This window comes from Hyperolius riggenbachi, chromosome 1 (assembly GCF_040937935.1).
Source record: "Hyperolius riggenbachi isolate aHypRig1 chromosome 1, aHypRig1.pri, whole genome shotgun sequence".
In the NCBI taxonomy this organism is placed as follows: Eukaryota; Metazoa; Chordata; class Amphibia; order Anura; family Hyperoliidae; genus Hyperolius; species Hyperolius riggenbachi.
The window spans coordinates 445,102,381-445,115,156 of NC_090646.1; the positions used below are offsets into that span (position 1 = coordinate 445,102,381).

Below are 12,776 nucleotides of genomic sequence, written 5' to 3' on the forward strand. Positions count from 1 at the left end.
CACCCTCCTGTGATTCACCATTATTGGAGGATGTAGACAGTTCATCTGTAGTGATGAGTGGCAAGCTGTATGGCGTGCTGATGTCCGCTATGCCCTGGATGCATGGGCTGTCAGTGTCAGATCCCATCTGTAGATGGAAGAGTCAGCCGGTTAGGACATGCGACCATGTGGGCGAAGTCGATGATCAAGTCCTGGTGGGCTCAAGGTGCCGGTCTGGCAGTGCTAGATGTCCCCCGGTCTCATGCGGTGGGTGGTAATTGAGGAGGGAGCCCGTGGGAGGAGATGGCGTCTCATGCAGGCACGGCCCTTACATGTTTTTCGCCGTTCTCACGGCGTCATCAGAAGGCGTGCCTGCGTCTCCACCATGCGGATACAAATCCGCACATGGGGCCAATCGGAGCAAAGCGGAAGTGCGTGTGCGGACCGGAAGTGACGCTTGCGGGCCAACGGAGAGAGCAGGTGGAAAGCAAGCTCTCGCCTCCACGTCACAGGTTCCACACAGGCGCGCCTCCAAACGCCGGTGCCCCCGGTGCACCAAAACACACACCATATCATTCATTCATGTTTATCTCAAGTAACCGAAACGGATCAGTCTAACATATATATATATATATAATATATATATATATATATATATATATATATATATATATATATATATAAAATTTATTTATAAAAGCGCCAACATATTCCGTGGCGCTGTACAATGTAAGAAAACAAACAAGGGATACATAATGACAGACAATGATATACATCAAATATGAGCACTGATACAAGATACAGCACTGCTGATTACAATTTGATTTAACATGATGACTAAAATTTATAAATGTCTCTAACAGTGTGCAAGCAATTAAATTAATAAACAGTCCATGACACAAAAGGGTGAGAGCCCTGCCCTTGCGAGCTTACAATCTAAAGGAATGGGGTGGAAACAAGAATATAAACTTCTTCATATATTTGAGAGATAAAGGGACAGGTAGAAAAAGTGTGGCTCAGAAGCGTCTGTGTGAGCAAGACGCCAAGAAGCAGTGCATAGCAACAATCTCATAAAGCTATGCACAAAACAACTAAGGCTGCATTTCCACTTGTGCGGTGTGAATCGCCGCGGTAAAAATTCGCATGCGGATGCGAAATTCGCATGCGGTTCCATGCGAATTTTCATGCAAATTCGCATGGATGACGATGTATGCGAATTTAACCATGGCACTGCTGGTGTGCTTTTCCATTGTTTCTATGCGAATTCGCATGAAAATTCGCATACCCAAAACTCATGCGAATTTCCTATTAAATACATTGTATGCGATTCGCATAGCGGTATGCGGTATGCGAATTCTGATGGCTCTGCCATGCGAATTTTTTCTGCACAGAAAAATGCAAAGGAATCCTGACAAGTGGAAACAGTCCCATTCACTTGTATTGCTATGCGAATTTGCATGCGAAAAACGCATGCGAATTCGCGATAGTGGAAATGAGCCCTAAAGGATAGTCCCTACAGGTTCAGACATCATGTCAAAAGCAGAGCAACCGTGGGCTATTATACGACAGAGAAAAGAGGGGGGGGGGGGAATGGGGGGGAGGGGGAAAGGGGAATGGGGAAGGAAAAGGAAGGGAAGCATAGCAGAAATGGTGAAAATCACCGCATTCACATTAAAGAGGTAAAAATGAGGCGTAGCTGAAAGCCTCATTTAAACCTGGAGGCTGGTATGCCTGAAGCTCAAAAATCCACCTGGTTTCTCTCTGAAGGAGGAGGCGATCAAAATTGCCCCCTCGTATAGTGCCATGGATTCTGTCCAATCCTACAAAGCATAGTTTCTTGCCAGTACATGTGGGGCATTGTCTCACATGCCGGGCAATGGGAGTGCAGGATTCTTTATTTTCGATATTTTGCATATGCTCGGAAATGCGTCTCCATAAATTTCTCTTAGTCTTGCCTATATAAAACGAGCCACATGGGCAAAGCAGTAAATAAACCACTAGCTCAGTTTGACAGTTAACATAGTGTTTCAAGGTATAGGGTTTACCATTATGCAACATGACTGTCCTCCCCACCTTTATGAATTGACACTAAGGGCAACCACCACAGGTGTAGGTTCCCAACACAATTCAATGACGTCTGGGGTTGACCCCCTCAAAATGACTTTGTACTAGAGAGTGTCTCGGAGGGATGTGGCCCTCCTAAATGTAACGACAGGACGCTCAGGGAAAACATGGCCTATAGCTGGGTCATTCTGTAACAAATACCAGTGTTTCTGTAAAATGTGTCTTAATTTAGTATGTTGGACACAGTATTTGGTTACGAAACGTAACTCAGATTTTTGTTGTTGAGTTTTATGATCAGGGCGTTGAATAAGAAGACAGGAAAGATCTCTTTTCTTGACCCTGTTAAATGCCCGTCGTAATGTCACATCGGGATAACCCCTACTGCGAAACCTAGCTCGCAGTAGGTTGGCCTGAGACTGAAATGCTTCATCAGAAGAACAATTACGTCTAACTCTCATATATTGGCCAGTGGGAATCCCCCTGATCGTATGAATTGGATGGAAACTAGAGGCGTGCAGCAAGGCATTAGTCGCCGTCTCCTTTCTATAGAGGTCAGTAGTAATGTGACCCCTCTCATCACTCGATATACGTATATCAAGAAAAGGGATCGTTCTACGGTCGCATGTCATAGTGAATACTAAATTACGAGTATTGTTATTAAGTCTAGCAACAAAATTATTCAAATCAGAGTCGGTCCCGGTCCACAGAACGAGGATGTCGTCGATGTACCTGTGCCATGATAAAACATGGCACAGGTACATCTCCAAGTCCTCGTCTGCGAAGATGGTGCGTTCCCACTCCCCCAGGTACAAATTGGCGTAGGACGGAGCGCATGTTGTGCCCATCGCTGCGCCTTGCACCTGGAGGTTGTGGGTCCCATCAAATACAAAGACATTGTTTGTAAGAAGCAATCTCAGAAGACCCAGCAAAAAATTGTTGTGTCCTTTTTCAGTACATGCACGTTCGTTCAAAAATGTTGCCACTGCCTTGACTCCTCCATCATGCGGGATGCTCGTATAGAGGGCCTCCACATCCAGAGACACAAGAAGGGTCCCCGGGGGTACCACAAGACCGTTGTTAAAGGAAAATAAACTTACTCATGAGACATTCTTCAATAAGTGCCAAAAACGTAGAAATCTTTATTACTTGTACAAGGACTTTTCTCAGCCAGCAATATGGAGTCTGCATCTACACAGGCCCTGCACAGCAGTAGAAAAGTAGCTCCTCCTGTGTGCAGGGAACTTTTAAACTCTAATCAATAGAAAATATTCCTCCTTTTGGGCAGTTCTTTCTGTTAAAAGTCCAATCAGCATGTTCAGTTCTCCTTTTGGGTGGGGTCGCTTGACTTCCCCTCTCTGTCCTTCATTAAAAGTAAAAGTCAACTGAAAGAGGAAGTCTTCTGAAATCAGTTCCTTGTTTCCTTCAAAGTCACCTCCACCTTCAGAAAGCTGGCTCAGACTGGTTCTCAAAGAGTCTCTCTCGTGGCTAGTACACCATGGCACAGAGGGAGGGGGGTTGAGGGGTGTTCTGGAATTTCACTGTGAAGGATATAGGAGACTGTGCACAGAAAAAGGCTCAAAAAACATATTTAACATATATTCAGTGATATCGTGATAACTCCTTGGTTAATAATAATCCTATTACTTAAAGTGTCACTCTAGCATACTGATCTGATTCTGTGCATGTGGTCCTTATAGCCACATGAAATTATAGAGGATATGAAGGATATACATAAAGATTAACAGATCAATTATAAATTTCCATAATTCTTTCCACACCGTCCAACACACGTAAAAGTTGCGTCGTATCCTTAATATATGAAGGAAGACCCTGTACATGAGACTGAAGGTGCCTATCAATGTAAATGCTCACTTTCTCAGTGAATGCACCCCTGCTTGACATGATAGACCTGCCAGGGGGGTTGGTAAGGTGCTTATGCACTTTAGGTAGGGCATAAAAGGTGGGGACAATGGGGTCCACCACCTTCAAAAAATCCGCAATTTTGTCGTCTATAATACCATCTCGCAAGGCCTCGTCAACAAGCACCCCCAACTCACCCATGGCTCGCGTTAATCTAGATGGGGAGACCCTCCGGTAGCACCCCGGACGACTGAGGAGATCAAGGCACATCTTACGGTAATCAAAAGTGGTCATTAGGACAACATTTCCCCCCTTATCCGATGGTTTGAGGGTCCAATCAGTATGTCCCTAATTACCAAATGGTTTAGACCAGGTCTAAAATATTAGGTAATGCCGGTAGTGAATTCCCCTTTGATGCAACTGACCAAACCATCAGTAGAATAAAACCATCAGTAGACTAGTCTAAACTGCTTAGTGACTTGAGGCCAATGCGGTAAAGTAAGGCCTCTTTTCAAGGACAGTTGAAGTGTGTGTTCAGCAAGCAGTTACCAGGCAGCAGTGAGCAATTGTGAGAGTTTGAGAGGCATTTCACTGCCTAACAGTCCGTGGAAAAGAGGCCTAAAGGAGTCTTCATGGAGCTATCACTTTTTTTTCATTTAGGGAATATGCCAACGAGATGCAAATCATTTTGAGTTAGGCCTCCTTTCCAAGAACTGTTGATAGGCAGCGAAATGCCTTTCAAACTCTCTCAACTGCTCACTGCTGCCTGGTAACTGCTTGCTGAGCACAGCTCAACAGTTTGTGGAAAGGAAGCCTTTAATGTTAATAGATGGGCCAAATTCTACTGGAGCGATTGCAATTACCAAAATCGCAAACGCAGGACATGCAGCATTTTTGAGCATTAGCTTTCTGCACTGTAAAGTATATAAAGGCTGGAGTAATCGATCATTAATCACTATACAGAGCTATTTGCTTGCGTTTTTAAATTACTGTACATTATAAAAAAAATAAAAAAAAAAAGATTGAAAGGACCAAACAGAATTAAAAACACTAATCGCAAATCGCTACACAATCGCTGGCAAAAAGCTTACACTTTTTAAAATTGCTACCAAAATTGTCAGAAAACGCTCATGAAATCGCTTACAAAAACGCTAGCAATTCCGATTAGCGATAGCGCTTTGTAGTGGGTTCCAGACCTTAGGCCTCCTTTCCGCGGACCGCTGATACGCAGTGAAATTCCTCTCAAACTCTCTCAGCTGCTCACTGCTGCCTAGTAACTGCTTGTTGCTGCATGATAACTGCTTACTTCTGCCTGGTAACTGCTTGCTGAGCACATAGCTCAACAGTTCGTGGAAAGGAGACCTAAAAGGGAAAAAGGGAATACTGTGTTTAAAGAGAAACTCCAACCAAGAATTGAACTTTATCCCAATCAGTAGCTGATACCCCCCTTTACATGAGAAATATATTGCTTCTCACAAACAGACCATCAGGGGGCGCTGTATGACTGATTTTGTGCTGAAACCCCTCCCACAAGAAGCTCTGAGTACCGCGGTACTCTGGGCAAACTGCCACAATGTAACAATGTTCACAGACAGGAATTAGCGGTTTACAGCTGTCTCTAACAGCCAAAACAACTAGCAGCAGCTACATAACCTGCCCACAGTAAAAATGTCACCATGTAATAAATGTCAGAATGTAAATCGGGGAGAGGAAAGATTTTACAATGAGCAAACACTGACTAAATCATTTATACATAATTATTGTAAAAATGAAGCACTTTTTTTATCACATTATTTTCACTGGAGTTCCTCTTTAACCACTTAAGGACCAGCGGTCTCTGGGCACTTAAAGGGGCACTACAGCGAAAAACTGTAAAATTTAAAATATGTGCAAACATATACAAGTAAGAAGTACATTTTTTCCAGAGTGAAATGAGCCATACATTACTTTTCTCCTAGGTTGTTGTCACTTACAGCAGGTAGTAGAAATCTGACAGAAGTGACAGGTTTTAGACTAATCCATCTCTTTATAGGGATTCTCAGAGATATATTTATTTTCTAAAGCACTTAGTGAATGGCAGTTTCTCTGTTCAACTGCCAAAAAAACTGTGTAGCGAGCAGGGAAGCTGGCCAGCATCATTGTTTAAATCCTTTTTCAGGAATATCTTTATAAAGAATAAAAGCCTTGCTGAGAATCCCCTATGAAGAGATGGGCTAGTCCAAAACCTGTCACTTCTGTCAGATTTCTACTACCTACTGTAAGTGACAGCAACATAGGAGAAAAGTAATTTATGGCTCATTTTACTCTGGAAAAAATGTACTTCTTATTTGTATATGTTTGCACATATTTTACATTTTACAGTTTTTCGCTGTAGTGCCCCTTTAAGGACCAGAGACCGCTGGTCCAATCCCGCCAGAATCCCGACGAATCGCAGCACATACCCGTCGCAACCGTCGTCATCGCCGCTTGCTGGGTCCCCCAGGACATAGACTCTGCCTGTCTCAATGACGGCAGAGTCATGTGAGCCGGTCAGGAGCCGCTTTCATTGGCTCCTGACCCTGTTTTTCAATGTAAGCCAATGGGAACAGCTTACATTGAAAGACAGGGCCAGGAGCCAATGAAATCGGCTCCTGACCGGCTCACATGGCTCTGCCGTCATAGAGACAGGCAGAGCCTGTGAGATGCGACGAGAATCGTCGGGTTTGAGCGGCGCGATCGGCAGGGAGCGGCGGAAACGGCAGATGCATGCTGCGGACAGTGATTGAGATCTACGCCCTGCCAGCCAAAAGCCCACCAAAACAGGGCGTAGATTTCAATCACTGCGGTCCTTAAATGGTTAAGTGTTTGAAAAGACAATTTATTAAAAGAAAAAACACAAAACCCACCTGCACGCGCATACAAAAATGCAATTCCAATAAGGCCTCTTTTCCACGAACTGTTTACAGGCAGTGAAATGCCTCTCAAATGCTCACAACTGCTTGCTGCTGCCTGGTAACTGCTTGCTGCTGCCTGGTAACTGCTCGTTGCTGCCTGGCAACTGCTTGCTGAGCACACAGCTCAACAGTTCCTGGAAAAGAGGCCAAACTCTCACAACTTATCACTGCTGCCTGGTAACTGCTCACTGCTGCCTGGTAACTGCTTGCTGAACACACAGCTCAACAGTCTGTGGTAGGAGGCCTAATGCAGAGAGAAAACGCATGGCTTTCCAACGGTCCGTGGCGGTCTTTTTTCACGGGCAGTTGATAGTAGGCCTGAACGATAAATCGTTTGGGGATTGAAATCGCGATCACGGAAACGGCGATTCTGTGATCGTCAGAGCTGCGATTTCGTCCCCCTCTGCAGGCTGTGCACAGCTCGCCGCTCCGTGCAGCGGCGGCTCAGCGGGTGTTACTCGCGGGTTCCTTTCGGCTATGGAGGCGGCTCACTCTCTCCCCAACTTCCGTGCCTGCAGCCTATGAGATGAGCGGGCAGCAGACTCCGCCCACAGTCTCTCGCTCTTACGGCGGCTCACTCCTCCCAGCGCCTCCATGTCATTGGCTGGGCGGACGGCAGACTCCGCCCACAGGCTCTCAATCACACATAGCTCAGCCTCCCGAGTCCACATCACTAGCTGGCCCGGGCAGCCTGTCAATTAACTTTTTTGCCATGCCTCCACTTCCTTTGCACAGCGTGTCAGCGTGATAATGCTGATGACTGTGCTGTGACTGACTGTGGCAACCTAGTATTCTGCACGGCTGTTTGCAGTGGGGTACTGTGAATTTGAAATTGAGGCAATCTATTCTGCTTAGCTGTTTGCTGCAGTGGGGCACAGTAAATTTGGCATAATTGTGTTTGCAGGAACGGCTAGGCTTGCTAAACTGGCCAAAGCAAAGCTTGATTGACAGGCCTGCAGAGACTCTCATAAAGCAAAGGAAGGACTCTGCTCACACACACAAACGGATCCTAGTTGTGAAATTACAAGCTGTTTGAAGAAAATCGTGAATCGAAATCGCAATTTGACAGAAATCGTGAGATTCAATCTTTTCCTAAAATCGTTCAGGCCTAGTTGATAGGCACTTAAATGCCTCTCAAACTCTCACAACTGCTTGCTGCTGCCGCCTGGTAACTGCTTGCTGAGCACACAGCTCAAATGCTTGTGGAAAAGAGGCCTCAGGCCCCTTTTCCACAAGCAGATGATAGGCAGTGAAAAGCCTCTCAAACTCTCAGGGCCCATTCACACTTGAGCGTTTTGCCAGCGATTTTCAAAGCGCTAGGGTAATAAAAGTCTAAGCCCAAACGCGTAGCCTGCACCATTTTCGGGCGATTTCCCGACGATCGCGTTTCAGTGCTATAGAAGCGCAAATGCGATCACTAAACAAATCGCCAGGTGTGAATGGTGATTTTTTTGTCAATTACCAAAAAACGGTCCGCATCAAACGCATATAAAAAACACAGGTACTTATCCGTTAGCCGGGCGCATCCGGCAGGTGGCGCTAATTACTATTCCCCCTCAAGGCCGACATGGATAGTAGGGAAAGATGTAACTCAGGTGGAGTTTTGTCGCCACCTGCCGGATGCGCCCGGCTAACGGATAAGTACCAAAACACATGTGTTTATGCGTTTTGAAACATGCGATTTTAAAAATGCTGGTTTCGTTGCATAATTTTCAAAAATGCATAAAAAAACGCACATAATAAAAGTCAATGGTATGCGTTTTTCATGCGTTTATATGCGGGTTTTTTAAAATTGTTATCTGATGTATTTCCGCTTCCTGTTGTCTTCCTAGTGATTTGCATAAAACGCAATTGAAAAACGTATGGAAAACGCATATAAAATGCATATGCGTTTTTTAGATGCGAACAGCAAACACATAAAAACACCTGCAAAACGCTAAAAAAAAACGCTAACGCAAAAACACGACCTTTCACGCTCTATGTGTGCACTTAGGCCTCTTTTCCACGAACTGTTGAGCTGTGTGTTCGGCAAGCAGTTATCAGGCAGCAGTGAGCAGTTATCAGGCAGCAACAAGCAGTTACCAGGCAGCAGTGAGCAGTTGTGAGAGTTTGAGAGGCATTTCACTGCCTATCAACAGTTCGTGGAAAAGAGGCCTTAGCCTGACAATTGCTTGCTACTGCCTGGTAACTGCTCACTGAGCACACAGTTCAACTGCTTGAGGAAATGGGCCCTTAGGGACCTTTTCCACAGGCGGCTGAACTGCACACTCAGTGAGCAGTTACCAAGCAGCAGCAAGCAGTTACCAGCAAGCAGTTGAGAGAGTTCCACAGACTTGTCACTGCCTATCAACTGCTCGTGGAATGAGATTCTCCTATGAGGAAATGGACTTGTCCAAAATTTGTCAGATCTGCCGCATAAAAATGTTTTGCAATGTGCATTTTTCAAAACGCACAACTTACGCTACTTATTTCTGTAAAACGCACATATTGTATGCCGTGGTCCTCTGCTCATGCGCAGGGGTTCGCGCATGTGCAGAAGACCCCAACTGACGCGACTTAGCCAGTTACCGGGGCTGATTGCGGCTGAACAGAGGCACGCAGGAGGACAGCGAGTGACGCAGTGCTTATGGGGCCGGGGGAAGCCACAAAGTACAAAATCTTTATTTTTTTACGTCTCTCGTACACTTTAAGGGATTAATACAAAGTTGCACTTCAATAATAAGTCTACGCATTCTTGAGGCTAGGTGCACACATAGCAGAAATGCTAGCGTTGCGGAAAACGCTACGTTTTTGCTGCTAATGGAAGCCTATGGGCTGCAGGAAAAACGCATATAAAAATGCATATGCGTTTTCAAACCTGCCTTTTTAAAAAGGCAGGTCTTGTTGCATAATATTCATTAACGCACATAATGAAAGTCAATGGGAACGCAAAGGTATGCGTTTTTCATGCGTTTTCCATGTGTTCCCCCCCGCAATATATATATATATATATATATATATATATATATATATATATATATATATATATATATAGCTGTATTTCCGCTTCCTGTTTTCTTCCTAGTGCTTTGCATAAATGGAAATATAACGCATCCGAATCCTTAAAAAGATCCAGACTTCTTATCACTAACCTGGAGCGGCTGCTTTGAGAGCTGCATAACGCAGCTCAATCTGACGTCCAACTTCAACACCACCACGCGTTGCGTTAGGGGCACGTTATGCACCATAACGTCCCCTAAAACGCAACGTCTTGGTGTGAAAGTAGCCTAAAGGGAACTTTAACTGAGAGGGATATGGATTTTTCCTTTAAAAAAAAAAAACAGTATAACGCACTGCATGCAGTAATTTCACTTGACGTGCAGCGTTAGTCACCAACGCAACGCGTGCACTGTGAATGGGGCATTGATTTTTCAATGCGAGTTATTCTGCGTTAAATGTTGTTTTAACGTGCGACTTTAACGTCCCACTGTGAACTCAGCCTGAAGGTTCATACACACCTACCGACATTGGGTTCTATTCATAAAAGGATGTGTGGGGAAAAAAATCTTGTCTGGAAAATACCAAATCGGTATTTTAGACTTTTGTGTGCTAATACATAAAAAAATTTTCAGTTGCGATAAAAGGTCAGGGAATTCCCGAACTAAACTGGCGGTGCTGCCTGAGTTGATACATTTTCTTGTGAAGAGACAGAGTTACAATAAAAGAGGCATCTCCAACTTCCTTTTAGATGTGCATTTTTTTTTTTATTAAACTGCCTCTGTTTGCCCTTAATTTGCACTGAGGGCTGGTGCACACCGAGCGGGTTTTCTCGCGTTTTTACACCGCTTGCGGCTGTGGAAACGCGTGGGTAATGTATTTCAATGGGGTGGTTCACACCAGAGCGGGAGGCGTTTTGCTGAAACGCATACTCCCGGGCTGAGGCATTTTTTGGATTGCGGAGGTGTTTCTGCCTCCAATGTAAAGTATAGTAAAAACGCAAACCGCTCTGAAAAACGCCAGTTCAGAGCGGTTTTGCAGGCATTTTTGTTACAGAAGCTGTTCAGTAACAGCTTTACTGTAACAATATATAAAATCTACAACACCAAAAACGCTACCCAAAACCGCAAAACGCTAGGTGAAACGCTTCATAAAAATAAGAAAAAGCGTTTCAAAAACCGCTAGCGTTTTGCGGATCTGCTTGCGGTTTTTGGTGTGCACCAGGCCTGAATCTATCTATTAGTCTTTCTAAACAATCTATTTAACCTCCTTAGCGGTAACCCCGTGCTGGACACGGGGTAAGCCGCCTCGGAGGATATCTCAGCCCCTGGTGGGGCTATTTACATTCTGTAAAGTGCTGTACACGCAGCTAGCAGTTTGCTAGCCACGCGTATAGCTTGATCGGCCGCACGCAGCGGCGAAAGAGCCCCCCGCCAGAGCCCTGCGCAGCCCGGACCAATCACTCCCGGGCAGCGCAAAGGGCTGGATCGGGTGCGCCTGACGTCAGGACGTCGGCTGACGTCCATGACATCATTCCGATCGTCGCCATTGTGACAGGAGAAGCCAAACAGGAGATTGCGTTCTATACGCAATCTCCTGTTTGCTGTTGTTGCCGGCGGCGATCGGACTAGAGGGACACATGCGCCCTCTAGAGGTGTTTCATGTAGCTACCACTCGGGTAGCTACATGAAACAAAACAAAAAAAAAAATATTACAAAAAAAGTGTAATGCAGCCCCCTTGGCGGAAAAATTGAACCGCCAAGGAGGTTAATTGCCACAGCTTAGAAGAACTTCAAGAAATGCTACACATGCAGGCTTTCTGATGTGAAATTTATCTGAAAACAGGTACCCAAGAGGTTAAACACAGCCTGTGGTATTCTGGGATGCCTTTTTTGTTTCATTCTCGCTGCTGCTGCCTGGGAAATCTGTCCCCATTAGCTTAGCTGTTATCTGCTCTCTTATCACCTTTTCTAAACAGACGGTATTCTCCGTCCCAATACCGCCTGCTCTAATCTTTATGAATTGACATTAATGCTACATACACACTTGAGATAAAATTCTTTGGAAAAGGCAAGATCACAGACCAATTTTACCCCATTCCATGTAGTATGAGAGCCATACTCTACACAGTCTATTCTATTGAGCTGAACTCCTCATCAGATAACATTTTTGCAAGATGCTGTGCACGTACAAAAGATCAGTATCTGCAAAAAAATTGGTTCCTGCAAAAGATCCGTTCCTGCAAAATGCATTCATAGTCTATGATATCTGCAGATCTCAATACATACCTTGTTTAATGGACATTCATCTGCAGATCTGAAGATCCATCCTGGTGGATCTGATCTGCAGATAAATGTCTGTTAAACAAGGTGTGTATGAGGATCTGCAGATATCATAGTCTATGAATGCATTTAGAAAGAACAGTTCTTTTGCAGGAACAGATCTTTTGGAGATACTGATCTTTTGAATGTGTACAGCATCTTTGTGCACAGCATCTTGCAAAGATTTTATCTGATGGGGAGTTCAGCTCAATAGAATAGACTGTGTAGAGTATGGCTCTCATACTACATGGAATGGGGTAAAATTGGTCTGTGATCTTGCCGTTTCCAAAGACTTATCTCAAGTGTGTATGTAGCATTGGTGATGCGTTTTAATAATCGCTGCATAAGGCGGTAATTTCCTGCACTGCTCAGGAATGTCAGCTTTTCTTGCGGAAACAGCGGTACTTATCCGTTAGCCGGGCGCATCCTCTAGGTGGCGACAAAACTCCACCAGAGTTACATCTTTCCCTACTATCCATGTCGGCCTGGAGGGGGAATAGTAATTAGCGCCACCTGCCGGATGCGCCCGGCTAACGGATAAGTACCGAAACAGCTATTATGAATTGACATTTTGCTAAGTGCTCAGTAAAGTCAGCTGTCTTGAGCATTACCGCATGCGGGAATGCTTTATGAATAGAGGCCT

The 12,776-nt window shown here is 44.8% G+C and overlaps 1 protein-coding gene across 3 annotated transcripts in view; it reads right to left on the minus strand.

The window, feature by feature from the left end:
• The window catches only part of SFI1 (SFI1 centrin binding protein), a 145,840-nt gene that overhangs the window by 129,022 nt on the left and 4,042 nt on the right, over window positions 1-12,776 (minus strand). The window lies entirely within an intron of this gene.